Consider the following 27,901-nt stretch of genomic DNA (forward strand, 5'->3'; position numbering starts at 1 on the left):
TATGATTTTTTTTTTTTTTTATTATCTTTTTTTTTCGTCCCCCCTCCCTGCTTGCTAGCTGGCCAGGGAGGGGGGCTCCTTCCCTGGTGGTCCAGTGTCATTGGTAGTTCAGTGGGGGGAGAGGGGTGCTGGCAGAGCTGTACTTACCTTTCCTGCAGCTCCTGTCGGCTCTCGCGAGATTTACACTGGGAGCTGACCGAGGTGCTGAACGGACGGCGCGGAGGAGGAGAGAGCTGACAGGAGCTGCAGGAAAGGTAAGTACAGCTCTGCCAGCACCCCTCTCCCCCCAGTCTGTATTATGGCAATGCAAATTGCCATAATACAGACTCTGACTCGAGTATAAGCCGAGTTGGGGTTTTTCAGCACAAAAAATGTGCTGAAAAACTCGGCTTAAACTCGAGTATATACGGTACATCCATTTCAGAGTACAAACTTTATTGGAGATCAAAAAACAAGCCTTTAGGACTGACAAAAAGTGTCTCTTTCTCTGTCATTCGAAAAATAATTATATTCTTACATGATTCCCCATGGAATGCCGCCGGCAATGTCTGAACTTTTTCTAAACAATTCTGATACTGTGTGTAATTAAAGGACAAACTTCCAGGTATGGATTTTCTTTGGTAATGACTACTTGTTATGGGCAGAAATGTAGTAGGATACACTCCCATGTTATTTTTTTATATGTTTATTTTTGTGGTAGTGACTTAATTTAATAGTTTTATACATAATTCACAGTATCAGGGGACTAGAAAAAAATAGCTTTTTTATAACTTATTGACATTATTTCAACCCCTTAAGGACACATGACATGTGTGACATGTCATGATTCCCTTTTATTCCAGAAGTTTGGTCCTTAAGGGGTTAAATGACCTTGGAATAATGTAAGGTTTAGTTCGCACTGGTGACAAGCAAATCAATGGCTCCACAAGTGATGGCTTAATCAATGGAGCTACCTCACCAATAGAATCTTGGGGGGAAAAAAGACCCAAGCTGTCTTGTAAGTAGTCTTTTATGTGGAAACAATAGGCAATCTGAGAAATGAAATCTGATTTACAAGGCAAAAAAAGAATCGTAACAGCATTCCATTAGGCAATAGAAGATTTTATGAACCTTTAATGTTGCCCCGTATCGATTTGTTTAAAGGTTTATCAGTGAGTGATTAATATAATTGATTCCCCTATTTTCATTTTAACTCTCACCATAATAGATGGGGCTGAGGAACTGCCATATTGCCATAGTGTCTAAGCATCTTCTTTATGGTGTTCTCCCCTCTGTAGCTATGCCATGGTTTGAGGAATGACTAAAGGAATAAGTCTTATTGTCTGATTGATGTATCACTTCAAATCCATATGGGATTTGGCTTTGTTCATTTGCTTTTCAAGCACATGAACAAGACAGCATTAAAGGGACACTATAGTCACCTGAACAACTACAGCTTAATGTAGTTGTTCAGGTATTATCTATAGCTCCCTGCAGGCAATCTAATGTAAACACTGTATTTTCAGAGAAAATACAGTGTTTACATTGATTGATAGGAATACCTCCAGTGGCCGTCACTCAGACGGCCACTAGAGGGACTTTCTATCACGCAGGGCCCTAAAAAGGCCCTGTACACGTCAGACGTATTAAAATACGTCTGACGTGTGCAGGAGAGAGAAGGCACTGTGTGCGCGCCTTCTCTCTCCAGCCTGTCAGCGGAGGAGGGGGGCGGGCAAAGACCGCGAGCTGAGCTGTCACTCAGCTCAGCTCGCGGCCGCGCACACCGCGCGCATGCGCGGTAGTGCGCTCAGCACTTCAGAGGGTGGCATGAATGCTGCCCTCTGAAGTATGTGCGCATGTGCGGCGAAGCCGCGCATGCGCACAAGGGAGCAATGACGCTTCCAAATGGAAGCGTCTGATTGCTCCGTGCTCGCGCCCGCCTATTTCGTTATTTTGACGAAATAGGGGGCACTGCTTCACGAGGCTCCCGGCGCTGGAACAAGGTGAGTAAAATCACCTCCCTGGAGAGTCCCTTTAAAGAAGGGGAAACATTACTTGCTCACTAATAGGTAAAATTACTTGTTTTTCTCTGTGATCCGGCTGCTGCTTTTCATGCAGTTTGCAAATAATTTTTTCAAAACATTTCTCTTTTCATTTGTTCAGTAATCTAGTCTGTTAATATTTTTGCTGTATCAGTCTTGCATGTACTGTCGCAGCGTTTTTTTGGATGATACATAGCCGGATTACCCATAAAGGTAGCACAGGAAGCAAACAAGGGCCTGGACCTGGTGGCCCTTTTGTTCATCTGGAGCTCTATATATATATATATATATATATATATATATATACACACACACACACACTATACATATAGCACACATATGACACTCACCCACCACACACACACCACACTCAGCCAATCTCATTAAGAAGATATAGCCCAAGATTGAAGGAGGGGGTCGCAATAGTGCATCCTGCCTAGGGCAACTTTAATCTGCTGTGTAATGATGTGGGAATTGGTGGAACACTCAGAACGTGCATTTCTAAGCAGTGGTGCTGCTGTAAAGACCAATATATATATATATATATATATATATATATATATATATATATATATATATACACACACATATATATAAAGTAGAAATTGTAGCCGTATTAGTCCAGTGATGTAGATGTAAAAAATAGATAAAATTCGTATCTTGTAATACCTTTTTTATTGGACTAACAGAATTTTTTAGTGACAAGCTTTCGGGATAACCTCCCTTTCTCAAGTCTGAAGCATTTCTGAGCAAGACGACACATAGAATTCAAAGTTGAGTTGTGATATAGGGGTTAAAGCGACATGAGTGTAGATAAGACACAGGTTTGGTAGAAAATAGACACCATCTTTGTAGAGGGTCATAAATATCTTTCTGAAGAGCAGAGTGAGGGGGGAGAGAGGGAAAAGAAAAACAAACAAGCAGACAGTGCAGAGGATGGTACACTTTATACCTGCACACACACATAAATGTGTATATGTGAACGCATAAACACATATACATACATGCACATGAACTCATATACACAAATATAAATGCACAGAAATATTTATATATCTATAAAAGCATACATGCATATGAGTATGGGAAAGCATAGGTTAACACATAGTACTTGGTATACAGATAGAATAAACATATAGGAATGCATTTTAAATGTTGATACATATGACAGAACAGTAAGTGCTGGGAGAGTGTTCATGTAAAGTGTTGGTAGTGGGACAGGAATCCCAAATCAATATTTAGTCCTCTATTCTTGCTGTTAAACCATTTAATCATTCTGGCTTCAAAGGCTTTTCTTTCCTGGGTATTTTTAAACCCCCCCTTCAGTACTTTGATTTTTAGGTCCTTCAGTGAGTGGCCAGGCTGGGTAAAGTGGTGTCCCACAGGTGTGCAGTAGGATTCTTCTTTGTGGTGTTTAATAGAGTGTCTGTGCATATTCATTCTGCCATTTAATGGCTGGGTGGTTTCCCCAATGTAGCATCCTAGGTGGCATTTTATGCATTGAATCATGTATACCACATTGCTGGATGTGCAGGAGTATGAACCTTTAATGCTGTGGGTTTTATTGTTGTGTGTGGCTATGTTGTCTGTGCATATGTGCTGACACAGTTTGCAGCGAGTTTTTTTGCATTGACTGGTCCCATTTTCTTTATTCTTACCATCAGTGGGCAGCTTCCTGTTGATTAATTTTTGTTGGAGGTTTGGTGGTTGTCTGAAGGCCAAAATGGGTGTTTCAGGGAAAATGTTTTTCAGAGTCTCATCTTCTGTTAATATTGGTTGTAGGTCTCTGATGATTTTCCGTATTTCCTCAAGAGCTGGGTTGTAGGTGACCACAAGTGGCACTCGTGTGGATATTTTTTTCTCTCTGTACTGTAGCAGGTGCGTGCGTGGCGTTTTTACAGCAGAGTTGATTTGTTTGGTAATAATCTTTGGTTTGTAGCCTTTCTGTCTCATAGATTGGGAGAGTACATTTAGATGGGAATTACGGTCACTAGGATCAGAGCATATGCGATGGTACCTAGTGGCTTGGCTGTAGATGATGCCCTGTTTAGTGTGCGAGGGGTGGAAGCTGGAGCTGTGTAGGTAACTGCACCTGTCTGTGGGTTTTCTGTAAACCGAGGTGTGGATTGTGCCATTGTTACATGTCACAGTGGTGTCCAGAAAATTCACAGATCTAGTGGAATATTCCATTTTTAGTTTGATTGATGGATGGAATGTGTTGAAAGAGTCATGGAACTGTATCAGTTTTTCTTCACTTTGGGTTTAAAAATACCCAGGAAAGAAAAGCCTTTGAAGCCAGAATGATTAAATGGTTTAACAGCAAGAATAGAGGACTAAATATTGATTTGGGATTCCTGTCCCACTACCAACACTTTACATGAACACTCTCCCAGCACTTACTGTTCTGTCATATGTATCAACACTTTAAAATGCATTCCTATATGTTTATTCTATCTGTATACCAAGTACTATGTGTTAACCTATGCTTTCCCATACTCATATGCATGTATGCTTTTATAGATATATATATATTTCTGTGCATTTATATTTGTGTATATGAGTTCATGTGCATGTATGTATATGTGTTTATGCGTTCACATATACAAATTTATGTGTGTGTGCAGGTATAAAGTGTACCATCCTCTGCACTGTCTGCTTGTTTGTTTTTCTTTTCCCTCTCTCCCCCCTCACTCTGCTCTTCAGAAAGATATTTATGACCCTCTACAAAGATGGTGTCTATTTTCTACCAAACCTGTGTCTTATCTACACTCATGTCGCTTTAACCCCTATATCACAACTCAACTTTGAATTCTATGTGTCGTCTTGCTCAGAAATGCTTCAGACTTGAGAAAGGGAGGTTATCCCGAAAGCTTGTCACTAAAAAATTCTGTTAGTCCAATAAAAAAGGTATTACAAGATACGAATTTTATCTATTTTTTACATCCACCCATATATATATATATATATATATATATAAATGTATATAGTTATCGACTTTGAAACAGTTTCAGATTAAACCTACATTGATTTTGTAATGGAGCTAAACTGGGTCTGTCCAAAATCTATGGGCCGCATCTCAATATTAACCCAGTTCCCAGCACAAGGAATTGTAACTCACACTTTGAATGGCACCAGACCTGGAGATGATATTTTCAAAGGTATTCCTTCTTCTCATAGTGGCACTTTAAATTCACTGTTCAAGAGCAATCTATATAACATACAAAAAGCATAAATTGAGGAGTCTCTGGAAGCAGTTTAAATTTTAAATCTCCCTTGCTACAATTTGTGTAGAACCCACCAGTATTGGGGTACTGTGACATAGTGGGTAGCTTAACACAATATGGCCATATGGTGCAACCGAATCCCCATACTTGATTGCTAAGTTAGGTAATTTTAAGTAGCCTTGTTAAATTTAATCTGTATTTTTGTTTTCGTGTGTCAGCTGTTCCTTTAACTGGGATGATGTGTCACTTGGGTTGTCCATTGAAATGTTGTTCCTTTTTAGTATTTAATATCACATCCTGAAATTATATATAGCTACGTTAGCCATGAAAATGCGCTGATGATTTTTAAATTGCAGGAAGGTGATTGAAGTAATTAGTTTCAGGATAGGGTGGCTTAATGAATTAGATGATGGTTATATAAAGTCAGAGGTGGATCATCGCTGATTAGGAAATCTCAATAAATACTCAATCCAGACAGCACAGTTATCTGTGATCAGATATTATTTGCTGGATAAAAGAAAATACTGTGATACATAGCACACCAAACATTACAGACTACTGACTGATTCTATTGGAGGGGTAATAATAAAAAAAATTAAAAAAATGTAGTATTTGTATATATACAGTTATATAAAAAAAAATGCTAGCTATACTCTCCTGTTAAATTTAAGAAGACGTGGAAATTGAGGAATCCATTGAAGTTGGTAAGTGTTAGATATTGTTTATTTCATAGAGCAGAATATTGGAAGACACTTCCCCATCCCTTCATATGTATCAAATAAGGAGATGCAAGGTATGCATTAAAAATAATGGATGCTACCATAAAGCTGACTGTGTCACCACATGGCACTTTATATTGTGAGATGGAACAGGCACTTATTATGGTATTATGGCAACAGGGGGCTTGTAAGTACCCCCTGGCACTAAAATGTCATTGGCTGGTGCAAGGGCAAATTTATGGGCCACGGTGTGCCCTGGAGCATAAATGAACCCCCACCTCACCACACTAATGATGGAGAAAGAGTAGATGAAACCACAATTCTCCTACTATGTACTACAATGCACTTTAAGTCCACACCTCGATGCAACAGATTAATGTGTATAGGTATAGGAGGTTGTGAATCCGGTCCTTGTTTGTTTAGCAGGGGCTTGTAGGGATCCCTGCACATCCTCTATATCTTCTATAGTGCATGGTGTTAGGAACATGGTTCTAGCTGTATGGTTGCCTGTTGGTTAGGAACAGGGCACCTCATCATAGTTAAAGGAACAGGCCACCATACACATCAGGCAACCATACAGCTAGAAACTTGTTCCTAACTCCGTTTTTTTGTTCTCTCGTATTACAGTAATAGGTTGTCTGCAGCTCATTGTTACTGGTAGCCTTTTCACCCCAAAGTGACTGTGTAGTACTCATTGCTGTCAATAGGTCCACTGCTGCCAATCTGATAACAGACCTCCCAAGTCATGTTCTCTCCTGCATCTTGCCTACTCTAGTTCTTGTTCTAACCTTCACACTTCAATTTCCATCAAACATTGGTTGCTATAGTTCCCCTTCTTATCATGTCTACTCCAGTTCTATGTTATACCCTGCCCCCTTCAGTTCTCTCTTGAAACAATATCACTGCCCTCAACACTTTCATTGTTATATTTCCCACCCAATCCATAACTGTCTTCTCTCCTCGAAAATAATGCAAGCACATGATTTCATAATATAACCGATCACCTCTTACATATATTGTAGACATTGCATTCAATGTTTGTATAGTCCCCCCTCTTATCTTGTGTACTCCAGCTATCCTACTTTGCCCTCTTCAGTTATTTCTAAAACCAATCACACTAATCTCACAATTTCTTTGATTTCTTTACCACTCAGTCCACTACTGGTTTCTCTCTTCCCCAATAAAGCAAATATATATGTTCCTAATATAATTGATCAACTCTTACAAATATTGTGAACATTGCATTAAATGTTAGACTATTTGTCACACTTTGAAATAATTTGTATATGTTATATAAGATCAGAAATGTGGTGTATAGTAACTTGAATAAGAAAAAAATAAACAATTTGAATAAACTAGTGTATAAGAGCTACTCTTAATTATGGAATGGAAAAAAGCAACAGCTAATATAATAATCATGCATTATTCTTATTATGTATTATAGATTTTTGCAACATACACAATGCATGCATATTGAATATAATGCTTTTCAGTTCAAGTACAATTTAAAAGCAACACATTCTACCAAAGTACATTTAAATACATTTTCTCTAACTTCTGTGCAGCGTCCCAAATGTTGTTTCTGAAATGCAGCTTTGAAAAAGAATCTGTGTTGACTAATTCACGTCTGCAAAAACAGAGAAAGAGAAAAAAAAAATCTGAGCGCAATCTGTCACCATGTCCCTACAAAATCAAATAGACAACAGTGAGACGTTTTTACTGGACATGTGGTTTCCGAGGGAAAGCCAGGCAGAGAGGATTAAAGCAGATAACTCGCAGCCCAGATTTTGTTTACGGGCTACGATCCTAATTCCATAATCAATAACATTTACAAGGATATGCCTCAGTAATGCTGATTTCTGAAACAAATATAGCATGTTTCCTTTTATACCGTTTATATTTATTAAATAAAACATGACTTTAATGTATAGCTTTTTTAGAAAACAGGCCTCCTATGGCAAATAGTGTATTTGTATGAATTGTTTCATGATCTATGTATCAGTTGTTATCATATTTTGTTATAAAAAGTAACCTTTCTTACTTTTTATTCTTTTTCACTCTCGATTTATGCGTAATGTTAGCAAGAGCATCTCTGTATTAATTTGTTCAGGTATGAAGTTTAATCAGGTCCAACAATCTCCCATACAGTAATTCCTTTCAGGTCTAACTAGGATCAATGCTCTCTGGCAGGCAAGTATAGCTACAGCATGTGTTAAATTTAATCAAAAATTCTCTAACCAGAATTGAAACTCACCCGTAAATAAGATGTTTCTTCGAGATCTGTGGCTTAACTACTGGAGTCTTACAGATTTTTTCTTTAATCACTAGCTCAATACTTAACATTTTGTATGGTGTAGTCTTAGCTGCTATTTTTTGCATTAATAGTGAGAAAAGAAAAGATTAGTTATGAAGATTAAGGGAGCCATGTACCAACCATCAGTAATTAAAAACTAAATACAAAAATGAACAGTGTGTGTAAGAAAAGAAAAGTCTGAATACTAATTATTCCCTCTTTTAGTTAGTATTTGCAATTTAATTGCCAAAAATCAAAATAGTGGATATAATTAATCCACCATGAATAAACATGTAAATGTAAAATATTACAAGCAGCAAAAAGCATTGTAAAAAAAAAACAAATAAAACTCATTGACTTTTTTTTAGCATGAGATCAGCAAATATAAATATAACAAAGGCTTAATTACTGATTAAAAGTCACTTCCTTCACAAACTAAAATTAAAATTAGAGGGATGAAAAGAATTAGCCTCTAAACAGGACACCCTGTCTGTTGGCTTCTGATACATATCCATCAAAATAACACCTCTGTTCACCTAAAAAGTCACATTAAGAAAATAGATCTTACTTCTATCAAATTTACAGATTCATGTATGTCCTTGAAATGATTGTATGGACTCCACATCACCTTGCCACATAGATGCAGTCCATGCACCTGTATCAATATATTATATGACTAAAAAATAAATCATCATAATAGATGAAGGCTCCTTTCAAAGCAGCCATAAAAAGATTGGGATATAATGGTACTATATTCAACCATGTCACAGTACCCTGTGTCTCCAAGTAGAACTTGCCCTCAAAGAAAAAATAATTTGTCTTAAGAACCAGAGACAAAACCTCCACAAGGGATGCTTTATAAATATATTTCTAATGTGACCTCCAAATCTTGTAGTGCAGAGAAACGTCCTCAATTTCTTTTAATGAGATAGAGGAGTATGACTATTTATATTCATGGTGAAGACGATGACACCCAGAGGAGACATCGACAAGTCCTCAATGGTATAAATTAAGGCAAAAGTTTCACGCATGTAGAATCTCATTGTCTGCACCAGGGGCTGAAAATGTACATCAATGAACATTGATAGTGGTTGTCAAAAAGATCAGCATACCTATACATTAGACCTAAGTGGTGGATTAGTCAAGGTCTAATAAATCATAGGTGTACATAAATGAATGGCACCTTTGGAAAATTTATATTAAAAGAAACCCTCACTTTCTCATCTTTCTGTACCTCTTCAGTTGAGGAGTTTTCTAATCCATCTGCACAAATCTCCACAAGATTACCTTCTCAGAGGTCATCTCATCAACAGGATGGATTTAAAATATCATAGCAATCTATTTAACATCATAACATTTTACAACACTTTATGGATCATCATAGATATTTCTTTGAAAACTCTAATTGATGTGCTCTACTTATAGATTATAGCTATTTGGTTACTGTATTGTTGTATTTTAAAACTGCATACAAATATATATATTTTTAAAATCATGTTTCCACAGTTGTACAAGAATGTCATGCTAGAAATGCAAATTAGCATAGACAACTATCATTAGTCAATCATAGAATCAAAGTCAAGCTGAAAGCAAAGGGATATTAACTAATTTGTTTTTCTTTGTCTTTTGGCTAATAAGAGCATACTAAGTGTGGCGAAACCAACCTCGCCACTGGGCCCTGGAGAAGCCTGTTTGCTAGCCTCCTACCTGCTGACTATGGCCCCTGGGTTATTTGGGGCATACTGTACTTTATATTGCTGCTACTGGCCCTTTAAAATCAGCGATGGACATATTGGGACTTTTGGGACTACTGTCCCTTTAAGACTGTGGAGCATATTCCAGTATACTGCCTTTAATATTACATATGTATTTATGTGTTGAGTTTAACCTGGGATATGTATGCAGCATTCCTCTGATTGTTCGGTAGAATCACTCCATTCATTATATTGAGTGAAACTACCGAACAACCAGACCACCCAGGAATAAGTGTGCCTCCAATTATAGTTTGCAACAATGTTGCAAACGGGTAATTGGCAATCAGTGTAATGTATTCTTTGTCCTCTGGGTGGCCGCCATTCGGGAAACAAACACGTGGCGGCGGCCATCTTAAACTACCGAACAGCGGTGTTTTGCCGTCGAGTGTCTGGAACTAAAATCGGACACTTGACTAGGCAAACACCGCTGAGACCTCCATACTTCCAGAAATTCGTATAGAAACTACCGAATGACCCGCCGTTCGGTAGAAAGAACCCCACAAACAAGGGAATTCATTCAAACCCTCTCCAGGCTCTATAACACAGGCAATTCGTCTGTTTTCATTCCCTTGTTTGTGACCGACCGCAGGGCCAAAATGCATGGAACTGTTTTCGGATACTTTACCCATGCGGTCGGTCAAATCTTTGGAACCCCATATCTCACGAACCGTTCATCCGAATGACTTGAATTTTGAATATGTTGCCCCCCTGAATAAGGGCTATCCAGCGATGCTGGATTTAAAGGTGTACCCCCGGGTTTTGGGGTACATCCAGAACTTGGCTGAAAAGGTGTACCGGATAATTGGGTTTAATGTTATCTGAGGGGAGGGGATGTGTGGGCTGAACCATGTATGTGATTGGATATTTTATGCCTCCCCCTGGGTGTGGACTGTATGTGTATTATTGTAATAAAAGCCGGGCTGGATGAGCCAGTTCAGAGTTCCTGTTTTACCCTCAAAGTGAAGTGTCGTCTCATTATTGGGGGAGGATTTATTGTATGCTGTTCCAGTTTGACTGCTAGGATTGAAAACCTATTCGTATGGTTCCTATTCAACTGTCTACAGCATTCAGAGGCTTGAGAGGATTTATATGCTTCTCCGATACGGTGATTGTGGTGTCTGCCAGAGTGCTTGGAGTCCTCAGGAAGTGCTAGGAGCATCCTTTAACGGAGGTACCCGGTCGGGGTGCCAGGCGATCCGTTACACTAAGCTACAAACATTTTTTAATGAGGTTAGTGAATATCATCCTCCAGGGACGAATTTACCCATTATTGCTTCCCCAAGGCCAGTTTCCTCAGTGAGCCCTAGTGCATCATACATATATGAAGCTTGGTGTATGTGACTAGTTTGGGGTGTGATGTATGGTGAATACATTGACCAGCCACAACATTAAAACCACCTGCCTAATATCATGTATGCCCCCCTTGTGCTGCCAATTGCCAAAACAGATCTGATGCATTGAGGCATGGGCAAGACCTTTGAATGTGTCCTATGGTATCTGACACCCATACATCAGCAGTAGATCTATTAAATCCTGCAAGTTGCTTAGTGGGGCATCTATGGATCGGATTTGTCGTTCCAGCACATTCCACAGATGCTCAATAAGAGAGATTGAGATCTGGGGAATTTGGAGGCCAGGGCAACATTTGAACTCTTTGTCATGTTCCTCAAACCATTCCTGAACAATTTTCCAAATTCCTGCTGAAAGAGATCACGCAGCACCATATGCAAAAAACTGCAAAGCACTCTGCATTCTGACACCCTTCTTTAATAGCTAGCATTACGTTTTTCAGCAATTTGAGCTACAGTAGCTGTTCTGTGTGATCAGACCAGACATGCTAGTTTTTGGTCCCCACATGCATCACGGAGCCTTGGATGCCCATGTCTCAGGCGACAGTTCACCGGTTAGTAGGTTCTACACACTGCATACTGGGAACACCCCACAAGACTTGCAGTTTTGCAGATTCTCTCTAGAGTCGTCTAGCTGTCACTATTTGGCCCTTGTCAGAGTCATTCATATTTTTTCGCTTGCCATTTTTCCTGCATCACTTGCCACCTAATATATCCCATCCCTTGACAAGTGCAATGGTAACAATATAATCAATGTTATTCATTTCACCTCTCAAAGTTGTGGCTAATCAGTCTATATATTTTCCAATTGACCTTTCAATTCAACTCACATTTCTCTTCATAGTGAATAAAAATGTATTTTAGACTCCATAATGTTGAACACTGACAAAATGTCATAACATATTTCCTATAAATATCATGCCCCACATGCATCATAAAATCACAGTTAAAAAGAAAATTATTTCTTACAATTTTACAGATATAACAGAACATTATTTAAGGATATGCTAGATTTCTATTCATGACAAATCTATCTCTCTGAACCCAATTATCTTTATACTTACAGATTTTGCTTTTAAAAATATTTTTCATTGTAAAGTGTTAAAATAACAAAACTAATTAAAATACAAGTCCTAAAAACCAACATTTCTGTTTCTAGCACATTCTCTGCAATGACCTTAAAATGCCGGATAGAATGTTGCCACACAATGAATGTGTGATTGCTTCAGCTGATGTGTGTGTACATGTCCATGCAGTTGTTCAAAATATTTGCTATGAGCTGCTTAAGATTCCAATTTTGTCCTTGCTTTCTCCTGCTGATGTCTAATCATCCAAGGTTTGTGAATGACCTAATTCTTAGCTAGTGTGGTGACTTAAGATTTCTTAGAAAAAAAGTGCACATGAATTATCTTATAGATTCCCGCTTCTTGAATCCACCCATGTCCATGCCTCAGCCTGCTCTCCCTGACACCCCTCCAGCGAGTGTCAGTGACGCCAGCCAAAGAGAATCGGACTTCAGCCTCGGAAGTGGAATGGAGGTCATTTTTAGCTTTATTTTATTTTATTTTTATTTTTTAATTGGAGGTTTGGGTGGTAGGGGGGGGGGGGGGTGAGGGGGGGTGAGGAGGGGAGTTATTATAGCCAAAAATAATGTGTGGTTTAAAATACAAATTTTAAAATACTTTTTTTGCTGGGATAACCCTAAATTCAAGCAGTGTACAATCACAGAGAAGTCCAAACCAAAGACAAAGTAATCACTAATATACTTTTAATTGACACATTACACCTTCTATACCTGTTCTGGATTGTTAGAGGTTATAGTTACAGAGCAACGGTGGACTTAATGGTGTAAAATGTGACCAAATCAGAAGGATCATTCCATTGGTTTCCATGGTGATGACTCTATTTTTAGATTTTACCCTCGCATTAAATTATTGATATTGTATCAGGATAACCGATACAGAATTATTAAATAATTATCATGAAATAAATATCATTGCATTGTGTGTGTGTGTGTGTGTATGTATGTATATATATATATATATATATATATATATATGTGTGTGTGTGCATGTGTGTGTGTGTGTGTATATATATATAGAAGGAGCAATCTCCAGCCTCAGGTAACCAATGGTCACAAAGGAGAGCTCTCACTGGACTTTTCAAACAAGTTCAAATGTTTCTTGTGAATACTGTCAGATTACATCAACGTTTCAGTTGATTTTCTTTTGTAATTAATAGTTTGCTAAGGTTTTGTTGTTAGTTGCAAATAAAAGGAAGAACAAAGCTCCAAAGTGAAAAGTAGTCTAAGTGTGAAGTCAGAAAATAAAACCAGTAAACAAAAACTTAATACAGCCATGTATGCCAAAAACAAGAGGAGCTATCAGTATCATGGGTAGACAATTAAATGGTCAGATGAGAGAGAGAAAGATATGGGAAGGAAAAGAGGAAGCAAGAAACAGTCCAAGGTAAGGTAATCGGAAATATTCATATTAAGGGGACCAATCCATACTTCACGCAGTTATGCAATGCCAGTTTAAATAATAGAGTATAAGACAGTATTCTGTCAACCAAACACTAAGCAACATGTATAATTATAAGGATGGAAAAGAATTCAGGAAAGCAGAACCTTCAGAGTGCTGCTTCAAAGTGTGTGTTTGGAGAGTTTTATAGAATCTTCAACTGTCTAAGATTTTGCTAAGAGTTTTCTTTTTACTGTTACAGGTAAGATTCATCTATAGGAAAAGGTTACTGACTGCAAAAGGTTTGATTTCCTATTGGTAATTGGTAAGGCATTTGATTTGAATAGCTACTTGCTATTGATTGCTGTTTAATTAGCTATTGTTTGCCACTAAGCAGAGGCCTACCCCGGGGGTTAAACATTCCTAGTGGGTGGTACTTTTAGGAGTTATATAAGGGTTGTGGTCATTAGATTGGCTAATATAGCTTGGTTGCTGCTTCAAAGTGTGTGATTGGAGATATTCTGGAGATAAACTGTAGGTAATCTCAGGTATACAAGAGGACAAATAAATAAAGATTAGTTTGATTTAAATTATTCACCTCATTAAAATGGCAGACTTAGTTCAGTGTAATAGTTGTTATGCATTTGTTTTACATTCCACTTTCTGGAGATTTGGATGCTATCTGATCTGTAGACAGTTCTCTACATTGCGGCAGGAGATTGTATTTTTGAAGTCTGAGATTTTTAAATTATCCGGTAAACAAACTCAGGCTGGAACTGTTGCAAAGCCACTGCCACAGAGACGTACTAGCAATGGCAGATAGATTACTGTAGGATCTGGTAGACTTAGACTTGTGGATAAAAGGCATATCGCACAATTTGTTGCTCTTCATAATTAATTTGTTATGGAGATAGACTCAGGCACTGAGGGTAGTGGTGTTGTGGAGACAGGCTCAGGCACTGAGGGTAGTGGTGTTGTGGAGATAGGCTCAGGCACTGAGGGTAGTGGTGTTGTAGAGACAGACTCAGGCATTGAGGGTAGTGGTGTTGTGGAGACAGGCTCAGGCATAGAGGGTAGTGGTGTTGTGGAGACAGGCTCAGGCATAGAGGGTAGTGGTGTTGTGGAGACAGGCTCAGGCATTGATGGTAGTGGTGTTGTGGAGACAGGCTCAGGCACCAAGTGTCGTGGTGTTGTGGAGACAGGCTCAGGCGCCGAGTGTAGTGGTATTATGGAGACAGGCTTGGAGACTATGGTGAGGCCTAATAGAAAGCAGTTGTTGTTGGGGGATTCTACCATAAGAGGTGTGGAGATAGACAATAGTGGTCTTGTGAGATGTCTTCCCGGAGCTACTGCTCACAGAGACAGGAGAAGTATTTGTAATATTGTTAAGCGAGCAAAGCAGGAAGGGGAATGGGATGCATTTGTCCATCTAGGGACAAATTACTTGGCTTGCAATGAGGTTGCTTCCACACTGTCATTTTCTGAAGTTCTTCCTGTGCGTAACACACAGAACAACAGGCGGATGCGATTAGGGACTTTAACTTGTGACTTGGTGAATGGTGTCGGAGCAAGGATATGGATTCATTTCTCATGGTAGGTCTGTTTGGAATGGAAATAAATTGTACAAAAAAGATGGTTTGCATCTTTCTCAAAAGTTCTCAGTGAGCAGTTCAGATATTTTGCTAGGATGTATTTAAACTAGGAGGGGGGGGGGGGAGGGTGATAAAACATTGATCCAATTGCCCCCCAAAAGAAAGACAGAATGTGCCTGTAGTAAGTGTGTTAAAAATGATAAGCTTAGAGTCATGTCTACAAATGCTCACAGTTTAGGGAATAAGATCCATGAACTTGTGGCAATAATGGCAGCTGATTATGTAGATTTAGTCGCTGAGAAATTCTATAATGAGAAAAATGACTGGGACATAGCAATACCAGGGTACTCTGTATATAGAAAAGACAGGGAAGGCAAGAAACGGGGAGGGGTTGCTCTGTATGTGAAGGATAGCATAAAATCTAACCTAATAAAAGTTAGTGAGGAGAAAATAGTGTCCTTTTGGGTTACGTTAGAATTTGGTAATCACACAGTACCTCGTGTAGGGGTGATTTATACGCCCCCAGGACAAATAGAAGAGTTAGATTAACTACTAGTTGAGGAAATAGCCAAAACGACAATGAAGGGGGAAGTTATCATTATGAGTGACTTTAATTGGAATTGGAGTGAATTGGAAAACCAAAATAACTGTCAAAAGTAAAGACACATAAGTCAATGTGACCTGATGGAATACACCCAAAGCTATTAAAAGAGCTTAGTGGTGTACTAGCAAAACCTTTAACAGATTTATTTAACCAATCATTGTTAACAGGAGTAGTCCCAGAAGATTGCAAGTTAGCGAATGTTGTGCCCATTCACAAGAAAGGTAGTAGGGAGGAGTTGGGCAACCAAAGGCCAGTAAGCCTTACTTCAGCAGTGGGGAAATCACATCACATGGATTTCAAGATCAGAGACAACATGGGTTTACTTCAGGAAGATCATGCCAAACTAATCTTATTGATTTATTTGATTGGGTAACTAAAGTAATAGATCAGGGTGGTGCGGTAGACATTGCTTATCTAGATTTCAGTAAGGCTTTTGACACTGTTGCATATAGAAGGCTTATCAATAAATTGCAATCTTTAAGTTTGCATTCCAATATTGTTGAATGGGTAAGGCAGTGACTTAGTGACAGGCAACAGAGGGTTGTAGTCAATGGAGTATATTCAAAGCATGGGCTTGTCACCAGTGGTGTACCTCAGGGATCTGTACTTGGACCCATTCTCTTTAATATTTTTATTAGTGATATTGCAGAAGTCCTTGATGGTAAGGTGTGTATTTTTGCTGATGATACTAAGATATGTAACAGGGTTGCTGTTCCAGGAGTGATAAGCCAAATGGAAAATGATTTAGGTAAACTAGTAAAATGGTCAGAGTTATGGCAACTTACATTTAATGTGGATAAGGGCAAGATAATGCATCTTGGACGTAAAAACCGAAGGGCAGAGTACAGAATATTTGATAGAGTCCTAACCCCAACAAAAATGGAAAAGGAAAGGGATTTAGGGGTGATTATTATAGGCAGACAATGTAATAGAGCAGCAGGAAATGCTAGCAGAAGGCTTGGTTGTATAGGGAGAGGTATGGTTCTTATCTGCCATCACATTCTATGTTTCTATGTTTCTAAGACAATATAGAAGATAAGAGGACAAAAACAGAATATAGTGTAGTATCTTTGTCAACTGATGAATTACAAAAGAGGAATAATAGTCACTATTTTCTGGAGCTTATGATCAGCTCTAGATGTGTGCCCCTGGGTAGTGTAATCCCCACCTGTGGATATGTTGATCGTCTTGATCCTTGATATGAAGATGCTTCTGGTCCATTAGTCACATTTGGCGATAAGCGTTTGGGACTGTTCTCCACCATTTTATGTATGTATAATTAAGGTGTGTATTTGGTCTTTAGCGCTTATATTACAGCATATAAGCAAATGGCCTACTTCATTATTTCACTAGTTAGCTATTGTGTAAAACAATGTGTAATGATTTAAAAATGCTTAGATGCCAGGCGCGTAAAGTAATAAAAAACGTTAAAACATGAAAAGTAAACCATAAAAGAGTACATTTCCATTTTTCTAGATAAACTAGAAAAAAAGCTACCTACATGCTCAACTATGCTTAAGCAAACATAGTTACCATGGTTACCCTTGCAGCATTCTAAATGTAGTATATGACTTAATTAGCTAAAATGACTACGTACAGAATTGTTGACAGCTGAGCTTGTAGGATAGTGAAGAATTCAATAAATAGAGCAAAGCTCAAATTTTTGTTCTTAATATTTAAACATAAATTAGGTTGTTGAGAGACTAGTATTACCTGTTTATAAGCTTTATTTTATTATTTCGATTGGTAATTATTTTATTATAGGACTGAACGTGACCTCTGATCAGTCCAACTAATAAATGGAAATAAGCCAGATTCAGTACAATCTTCCACGTGTGGTTCAGATTGGCTAGAAAGTATATTGACTCCCTTATGCCTGTACGTTTTTTGCTGTTTTTTTTTTTCAATTATTATTTTTTCCTTATTTTTTTTTTTTTTTACAAATTCTACAGTATCGCACATTTTCTAATTTGCTGCACTTATATGTCTTGCTCTCTGCTGATCATATCACCAGCGGTTGCCTATTCAAGAATTTAGCATGTCATTTACCATATGTATACATAGCGACTTAATGTCCAACTTTACATGGTAATTTGAATCCAAACAAACCTGCTTAAACCACAGACTCCTTCGGACACTGGCTAGAGGGCTTAAGGTATTGATTTTTATTGAGGGATAGCAATTTTTTACAAAATAAATAAAAGAAAACCTTGTTCAGTTTGAGCTCTGACAAAACATTCAATTTGTAGGCCCTGACTAATGTTGGAAAGCTAACATTTTTGCTTTCCAACCATAACATAATAAGCAGAAACACTATCCCAAGACTACCTTTGTTTCCATTTAAATAAATGAAAGCAGGGAAGATATGTCAGGTTGCTCGTAACGATGAGGGGTAACCCCTATGAATAAGAATAAATATAAATAAAGAACTAAGGGGAGACTCGGAGGATGAGACAGTTTAGCCCTCACGAGCCTGCCCTCTAAAGAGAAGAGAGCAACCCATACATAGAATAAAAATAAAACATAACTTTTAATAAGTATATTACAATCCCAACAAATGTGGGAAAATCCAGTGATAGCAAATCCTAATACGTGCTAGCTTACGTGAATACAGGGACCTGAGCATAAATGTTGCTGAGAAAGAAGGAGGGAGGAAGGGGAAAGGGAGACAAAATAAAATAAATATGTGAAAAAAAATTCAACTGCAAACGGCAGGTAACAGGTTGACGAGGGGAGGTAGGAATAGAGAAGGACTAATACCTGAACTCAAAACTGTACCCTAGTGTGCCTTCGAGGGCACCCCTTAAAAAAGTCTAATGCTCCAACAGCTTCCAAAGTTCCCAAAATATAAATGAAAGCTAAAGCAAAATCCTAATCCCATGTACCCCCCAGCAACACAAAGTGAAAAAGGAATAGAATAAACAATTATCGATTCCTGGAATAGCCGGCACTTGGCAAAACACGCATCAGGATTTTGTTAGCAGTGGTTAGCCATTTAATTAGGGATGATGCTGCAGCTATTTCTTCTAACTAGGACAGGCCACCACGAATTTGATCAATAATTGTATTTTTCACTTTGTGTTGTTGGGGGTTACGTGGGATTAGGATTTTGCTTTAGCTTTGATTTGTAGCTGCAGAGTACAAATCCAGTCCATGGTTTCCATAGCAGGTTAAGTACCACATCTGCAGATAAAACCTGATCTAGCTGCTATTAAGTAGGCGGCTTGCTAAAAGAGGAATAGAACCTACTATTGAAGACAGACTGGAAAAAAAGTAGTCTTGGGATAGTGCTTTTGCCTATTAAGTTATGATTGGAAAGCAAAATAATGTATAAGCCAGACTAGCCCCTCCCACAACTCCGATTGTGGTGTGCGGAAACCGACACATCATTAGGCCTGAAAATAAAGAGGGCAAACAGATAAAAAAAAAAAAAATATTGCAAAACACCAAATACAATAATGTATAAGAGATTGCTTAATCTTGAAATGCCTGTCTTTCTCAGGTTGGGGAATGCATCGACAATAGACTGCAGATTGCCAGTGCCCTAATTTTGTTTATAGTATGGAATAGAGCACTCCTACTGGAAGCGGTTGATGCTGCCCCTATCCTGAAAGAGTGAGCTGAATAATGTACTGGATTCAAGGCTAGTCTGATGAGTGGGATTCTTACATATAACATAAACTGTGCAGTAGTGAGAATGGAACCATTGAGAGACAATAGTGGCTAAAATGGTGATGAGTGGATTGTAGATATATATTTGTCTAATATTTTGACAGGGCAACATTATTAAATGTAGGTGATAAAGATATTTCAACTGGTTGTCCGGTTTGGTTTTGGTTGGTGATTTGGATTTTTGTATGGGGCAAGGAGAGAGTATAGTGATCTAAATGTTTCATAAGATGACCACATTTTAAACATTGATCTGATTTTGTCAAGTTACTGACAGTGAATTTTCTGGGCCTTAGAAAACCATAGAAAACTAGGAAGATGGTTGTTTTAATAACCAAGTTTGTTTGTTTCTTGAAAGGTGATGAGTCTAACAGGTCTGATATGGAGCAAAATAAGTTGCTATTGATAGGTAGTCGTTTGGGAGCTTGGGGATTACTGGATCTCTGAATATCTTTAGACGTGTTTATAATCTGGCATGAGGATAGAAAAGCTTGTTAATCTGGGAATAAGTTAAGCATGTCGTGTTGAACCCCTGTAAGGTATACTTTTAAGGTGTTGTGGGATAGATTAAGTCTGGTGGCAAAAAGCTGTGAAAGCCACAATATAATTCATATAAAATATTCTGGAATTTGGAATTCTGCGGCAAACCTCCTAAAATGTTGAAAGCTCTATTATATAAAGGTTTATTATTTTCAGAGAGTGCCAACTGTAATAATTTCCTACTGTGTAACATGAGGCTATTTAGTTCATGATTAGCTCCTAAAAATGTGGAGTTGCTGTTGCTTGACTAGAGGCAATTGGATGTGCCTTAACAAAATCCTGAAATTTAAAATGAGACAAGGTGTCTGCTGCCACATTAAGGACTCTTGAGACATACTAGAAAAAAATGGTACGTAGCGGCTAACCAGTTCAGTCTCCTAATAAACATAATAATAGTCAAGGAAGAGGAATGTCCTTTGTTAATGAAACATTCAGCCTTATTGTCAGAAAAACATCTGACCATCTTATCGGATCACAAATGGCCCCAGGCTTGGGCTGCTGCTAAAATCAGGTAAACCTAAATTAATGATGAGATATTCAGGAAAGCTACCAGATCCTCTGTTTCTGGAGGCCAGTAGCACCAGTCCAGACTTTGAGTAAAGTATCTGACAGAAGGGGAAGAAACATGGACTTCCCATTCCACTGAAGTAGAAACATCTGCCACATGCAAAAATCATGTAGTCTAGAAATAAAAGAACAGCCTTGAGAGGTGATCCTCATAGCAAAATATTGTGAACCGAGTAGAGATTGTAGTTCTTGTGGTTACATGAACCCTGCTGCAGACAAACCTTAATACTTGACTTGATGTGAGTACAATTTTCCCCAGGGAGGCTAGCTGGAATGACCACATAGTCTATGTGGATACCAAAGAAATACATTTTAGTATTGGATCCTTTAGTTTTATCATTTGCAAATGGGACCCGAAGTTGAGTGATTAAATTAATGGTGTCCTTTATGCTGCATGGAGACTTGGTATTGATTTGATTGTGAGGAATAATCCAAATAATGACTGTATGACTGTAGGATATCTGCATGTGTTACGTAAAAGCTAGCACATTTGTTTTAGCATAAAAGCTAAAAAAAACATTGAAATCTTATGAAAAACAGTACTGGTCTATCCACATGATCCCATGTTGATGCCACAAGGAAGGATGCAAGCATTCACAATGTCTGTTTTACTTACCAGACTGCCAGTTCCAGCTGAAATGATTGCTTGAATGGCGTTGTAAATGATGTGTATTGAAGAGAGAACTCTCAATGAGGCTAATTGAGGCTAGACATAGAGGTAGAATAAGGAGCTGAGGGATCAATGCTTAACCCCTTAAGGACACATGACATGTGTGACATGTCATGATTCCCTTTTATTCCAGAAGTTTGGTCCTTAAGGGGTTAAACTTTCCTATTAGAACTTTTGCCAGTAGCAATACCAATTGGATTGGTACATCAATAAAAGGGAGAACTTGAAATGGACCTATCAAGAATCCCTAATCTAGGAGGGAACAATAGTAACAGGGTTTGGCTATGAGGGAGTCAACAGTAACTAGGCTGTAGGGGGTGGAGAAGTAAACCATATCTTTATTACAATCACTCCTAACATTCTGACATTGTTGGAGTAACTTCCTTCTGTTTTTACTCTTGGCAATATTAAAGAGACACTCCAGGCACCAATAAATGCTTGCAGAATGCTGCACCATTATCCTGCCTTTTTAGCCACAAGCCTTCCCTCCAGAAAAAGACTTATCAATAAAGTTAGCACACAGCTCAGCTACTTACTATACTGAGTGATCTGAACAACAAAACAACCTGCATTAGAAGGAGAAGACTTCCCAGGTGACATATAGTAAGGATATTACTACCTGTTTGTAGCTTCTCTGACTATCTGCAGCTAGGTTGCAAATTAAAAACATTTCCCTCTGTGCTGTTGAAGCTGAGACTGTGTGCATACCTTTGATAAGGAAGTCTTTCTAGCATAAAGTGGTGTGGCTAAGAAGGTGGGCTTACAGTGGAGCATTATGCAAAACATTTATTAGTGCCGGAGTGTCCCTTTGCATACCTTCTCAATGGTCCACACTGGATATCTCAAAGATATTAACCTCCTTTTAAAAATCCTAGCCTGTGCAAGATATGAACAGGTTATCACTGCAACAATTTCTGTGCAGTTGAATGAATTCACCAATTGGAATGCCTTTTATGGTATGAAAAATATGATGGTTTGAAGCCTCAGAGAATTAACATCTGTACTCATCCTGTAAGGTGACATATGTATTCCTTCTATACCTCTATTCTCCAATGTAACATCCAGAAATAAACAGAGTTTACATATTCAATAGTACATCTTAAACCTAGTTCATTATTATTACTATAAGAATAAAATACCAACAGAGAATCTTCATTACCCATCCAAATTAAAATTAGATTGACAATAATTATTTTATACAATGCAATTCCAAAATTAAGGGGTTGCTATCTCCTCCTACCAACCCATGTTTAGGTATGCATTTTATGTCTTACACAGAACTTTTTGTTTTTGCTACCATCAGCCAATCATAGACTAGAAGGAAGTATACGAGCTCCATATGACACAGCCAATCAAAATTCACAGTTCAATTACCTACTAATTAGCTTTCTAATATTAGTTTAAGGAAAGGCAACATTGAAAATGTTAGTATTAAATTGGTTTGCCTTTATTTTACTTATACTGTATCACTGTACCTTATTCATACTTACATCATTCTGCAATTTAACTTATATTTCAGGTATTCAAACCATTTATCCATGAAAAAAATAATTACCATGGATTAAAGAATTAACAGACACTTTTAGTGTAACAGCCTTCCTCCAATGATAAATGTATTTATATTTTAAAAAGGATTATCTACCATTCTCCTCCCCTTTTTAGGATTTGTATAAAACCTATAAACAGTTGCAATGCTTTGTAAACACAATGTTAAGTACAGATTGAGCCCTAACTCGAGGTTATTGTATGAGTTACAATCTTCTGCAGAATTGGACCTGTTTAGTTGAACATATGATAATCACCATACCTATATCGTGACCTTCACATCAAAACACAAACACAATCTCTGCTGTTTGAGCCCTATGTTATAGCATGAAGCTGCCTTGAAACACATAAATGGATATTTTGTTGTTAAAGAAAACAGGGCTCAGTCACATTCTTTCTATGGTACAGGTACACTATATGGACAACTTATTGGGACACCTGACAATTACACCAACATGAACGTTATGACATCTTTATGACCTGTATTTGATCCACCCTTTGCAGATATAACAGCTTTCACTCTTCTGGGAAGGCTTTCCACAATATTTTATAGTGTTTCTGTGGGATGTTTTGCCCATTCATCCAGTGGAGGTCAGGCTCTAATGTTGGATGAGAAGTCCTGGCTTGCAACCTCTGTTCCAGTTCATCCCAAATGTGTTTGATGGGGTTGAGATCAGGGTCCTGTGTGGACCACTTAAGTTCTGCCACACCAAAATAATCCAACCATGTCTTTACAGGGAACATGGGGGGGTGGTTGCACTCACCTGAACATGCTTAAATGGGGTGCTGCTGGGGGCCATATTATACAATAAACAATACACAAGATCCAGCGCACTCTCCTATCTACTAAACAGCACACCATATATATATATTTGGGAGTCTAGCCAACTCCTTGGTTCTGCACCCCTCCCTGTCACAGGTGCCTCATCTCAGGTCCCTATTTAGTCTTGTACTGCAGAGAGCCTCAGATGGAATTTGTTTCCCAAGTAAGTGGGTTAATCTCATAAGAGCAGACATTAGGCTGTGAGAGTAGGACCTGCCAAAGATGGGGTACATTGACGTTGTGGCAGGCTTATGCAATGTATGATCATATAATGTAACTAAATCCCCATTATTTTTTGCCTAGATAAGGTGTTTTTTTAAAAAAACCTTTGAAAAACTAAAAACATGTCTTTACAGACCTTTGTTTGTGCACTGGGGCACAATCATGCTGGTATTGAAATTGACCTTTTCCAAACTCTTCCCATGAAGTTGGGACATAGCACTTACCAAAATCTCTTACAATGCTGAAGCATTAAGATTTCCCTTCTGGAAGTAAGGGGCCTAGCCCAACCCCTGTAAAACACCCACATTCTATTATTCCTCCTCCACTAAACTTTACAGTTTGCACAATGCAGTCAGGCAGGTAATGTTTTAAGGCATTCACCAAGTCCAGACTTGCCCATCAGACAGCCAAGCAGAGCAGCATGATTCACCATTCCACAGAATTTCTCCAGAATTCTCCAGAATTCAGTAGTGACTTGCTTTACACTACTCAATTCAACACTTGTCTTTGTACTTTGTGGTGTGAGGCTTGCATGCAGCTGCTCGGCCATAGAAACCTATTCCATGATCTCAGGCAGCTCAGTTTTTGTGCTGATATTAGTGCCTGAGAAAGTTTGAAATTCTTCAGCTATGGAATCAGCAGGACGATGGTGACTGTTACGCACCATGCACCTCAGTACTCAGTGACCCCACTCTGTGAGTTTATATGGTCTTCGGCTATTCCTCAATACTTCCACTTTCCAAATCACAACTTATAGTTGACTGTGGAATATCTAGCAGGGATGGAATTTTACAAACTGATTTATTGCAAAGGTAGCATGGTATCACGATACCATTCTAAAATTCACTAAGCTATTTAGAATGACCCATTATTTTTTCACTAATGTGTAAATGTAGGCTGCATGGCTAGGTGCTTGTTTTTAAACACATATGACATGGGTCTGATTTAAACACCTGCATGTAATAATTAACCCATTAAGACTGCAGGACGTTCTATGCCGTCCTTATTTTGGTGGCTCTAAACGCCGCAGTCCCACAGTCCCGCCGCAGTCCCCCTCCGTCCTCTTCGGCCCCCCAGGGCCATGTGATCGCGAGGTCCTTGCGAGGACCCCGCGATCGCATGGACGGCATAGCCGTCCAAGGCATTGCCAGCAGGGGGAGTGCCTGTAATGCCAGGTACTCCCCCTGCTGTCTGAAAAAAAAATGTTAAAACAGTGTAAAAATAAGATTATATATACTTAGATCATATATATATATATATTTATTATATATATATGATCTAAGTACATAGATACACATATACACACATACACATACATATACATACACTGTCTACGTGTATTTTAATATTAATATATACATAATTATATATATATATATATTAATATCAAAATACACGTACAATGATATTGATTAAATATATATAGAATTTTCATTATATATATATTTATATATAATAAAAAATAAATAAATATATAAATGCGTTAAAAAATAAAATTTAAAAAATAATAAAAAATAAATAGATACAAAATATATAAACATGCGTAATTTCGTTCTAACTGTATTTTAAAATTAGTATATATATATATATTGATATCAAAATACATGTAGAACAAAATAATATATATATCTATATACATAAGTATATACGTATATATCACTATATATATATACCTATATATAAATAAAAATAAAAAATGATATACATATATATACACACACATATATACACACATATATATATATAATAATTCTACGCATATATTTATGTAATAATTTTACATAATTAGGTCATTTTATTAATTACAATTTGCAGGACCTGCCTGACAACCCAGGCCGAAAGTTCAGGGAATTAAATTTTCTAGCACTATATTTAACCCTGTAACTTTCCAAGACACCATAAAACCTGTACATGGGGGGTACTGTTTTACTTGGAAGACTTCGCTGAACACAAATATTAGTGTTTCAAAACAGTAAAATATATTACAACGACGATACCGTAGGTGACAGTGACATTTTTTGCATTTTTCACACTCAAATGGCACTTACACTGACGATATTGTTGTGATATGTTTTACTGTTTTGAAACACTAATATTTGTGTTCAGCGAAGTCTCCTGAGTATAACAGTACCCCTCATGTACAGGCTTTATGGTGTTTTCAACAGTTACAGAGTCAAATATAAGGTTTGCGTTTCAGTTTTTTCACATTAAAATTCGCCAGGTTGCCTTTGAGACCGTATGGTAGCCCAGGAATGAAAGTTATCCCCATGATGGCATACCATTTGCAATAGTAGACAACCCAGGGTATTGCAAATAGGGTATGTTCAGTTTTTTTAGTAGCCACTTAGTCACAATCACTGGCCAAAATTTGCGTTCAAATTAGTTTTTTGCATTTTCAAATATTAACACTAACTTTGGCCAGTGTTTGTGACCAAGTGGCTACTAAAAAAGACTGGACATACTCCATTTGCAATACCTTGGGTTGTCTACTTTTGCAAATGGTATGCCATCATGTGGGTAATTCTTATTTCTGGGCTACCATATGGTCTCAAAGGCAACGTAAGCAATCTGGCGAATTTAATGTGAAAAAACTGAAATATGTAACATGCTATATTTGACCCTGTAACTTCCCAAAACACCATACAACCTGTACATAGGGGGTACTGTTTTACACGTGAGACATTGCTGAATACAAATATGTGTATTTTATTGCAGTAAAAGCAAACAGTATTTTGACATTCACAGTTAAAATGTCACGTAGAACTAAATATTTTATTAAAAATTCTTATTTTCTCCCATTTTTTTATATTTTTTTCATATTAAATTATGTTCCATACCTAAATATTTGATGTTAAACGAAAGCCCTGTTTCCCCTGAATAAAATGATATATAATAAGTGTAGGTGCATTTAATATGAAAGAGGTGAATTACGGTTGGACAGACATATAGCGCAAATGCCAGGTTTTGTTTACGTTTTTTTTGGATCACAACTTGTACATTTGGCTGCGGTCTTAAGGCGTTAAGAGGGTTGTCCCAATACTTTTATCCCAATGGTGAATCCTGTGTGGGTTTGCTCAGAGTGGAATTCTTGTTTTAACTGCACTGGTTTAGAGGGTTATACTTGCTATTTGTACTTTGGTCTGATACCGCTGGTTACTGAACACAGGTACAATCGTGTGTTCATCATAGATGGACATCAGCATGGGGTGACTAACACAGTTTTTGCAATTTTTATTCTGAAGGCAGGAAAGTTTGAAACTGAAGGGAAGCCATGACTCTTACTTCCATTTATGATAACTGACATTGTTTCTCTGTTTTATTATGGGTTTTGTTTTTTGACAGCTAATGGTGTAATTATTATTATTATTTTAATAATGTAATATCATATTAGTGTGTCAACACAGAATTAAAAACTGGAAAACAGTATCTATGTTGATATTTCTGGTGTTTGGTCATCACTCGAAATCTACCTATTTAACTGAATAGTGATATCCAATTATTTCTTTTTAGAAAAATAGACAGAAGAATAGGCCTGATTCTAGAAGCAAAAGGAGAATGTTCAGAAGAGGAATTGCTATTCACTTAGCAGAGTAAACTCTTGGTCTGTCAAAAGAATACATTGTAATAATATGATAATTCTGGAAATGTATTATCAAGGTTAGATTTTAATTTTAATGTCAATTATTATAAATGGTATTGTTTGAGGACAGCATAACATTGTAAAGGGACAATGTTGATGCAGTCTTTGCAGAACCACACGGAGTTGTCCTAGATTTCTTAATGACATGAGTTTACAGGCTTTTTTATGCTTTTCAAATAATGACCGAAAAGTTCATTTTTGAATGTC

Source organism: Pelobates fuscus, chromosome 5 (genome assembly GCF_036172605.1).
Source record: "Pelobates fuscus isolate aPelFus1 chromosome 5, aPelFus1.pri, whole genome shotgun sequence".
NCBI lineage: Eukaryota > Metazoa > Chordata > Amphibia > Anura > Pelobatidae > Pelobates > Pelobates fuscus.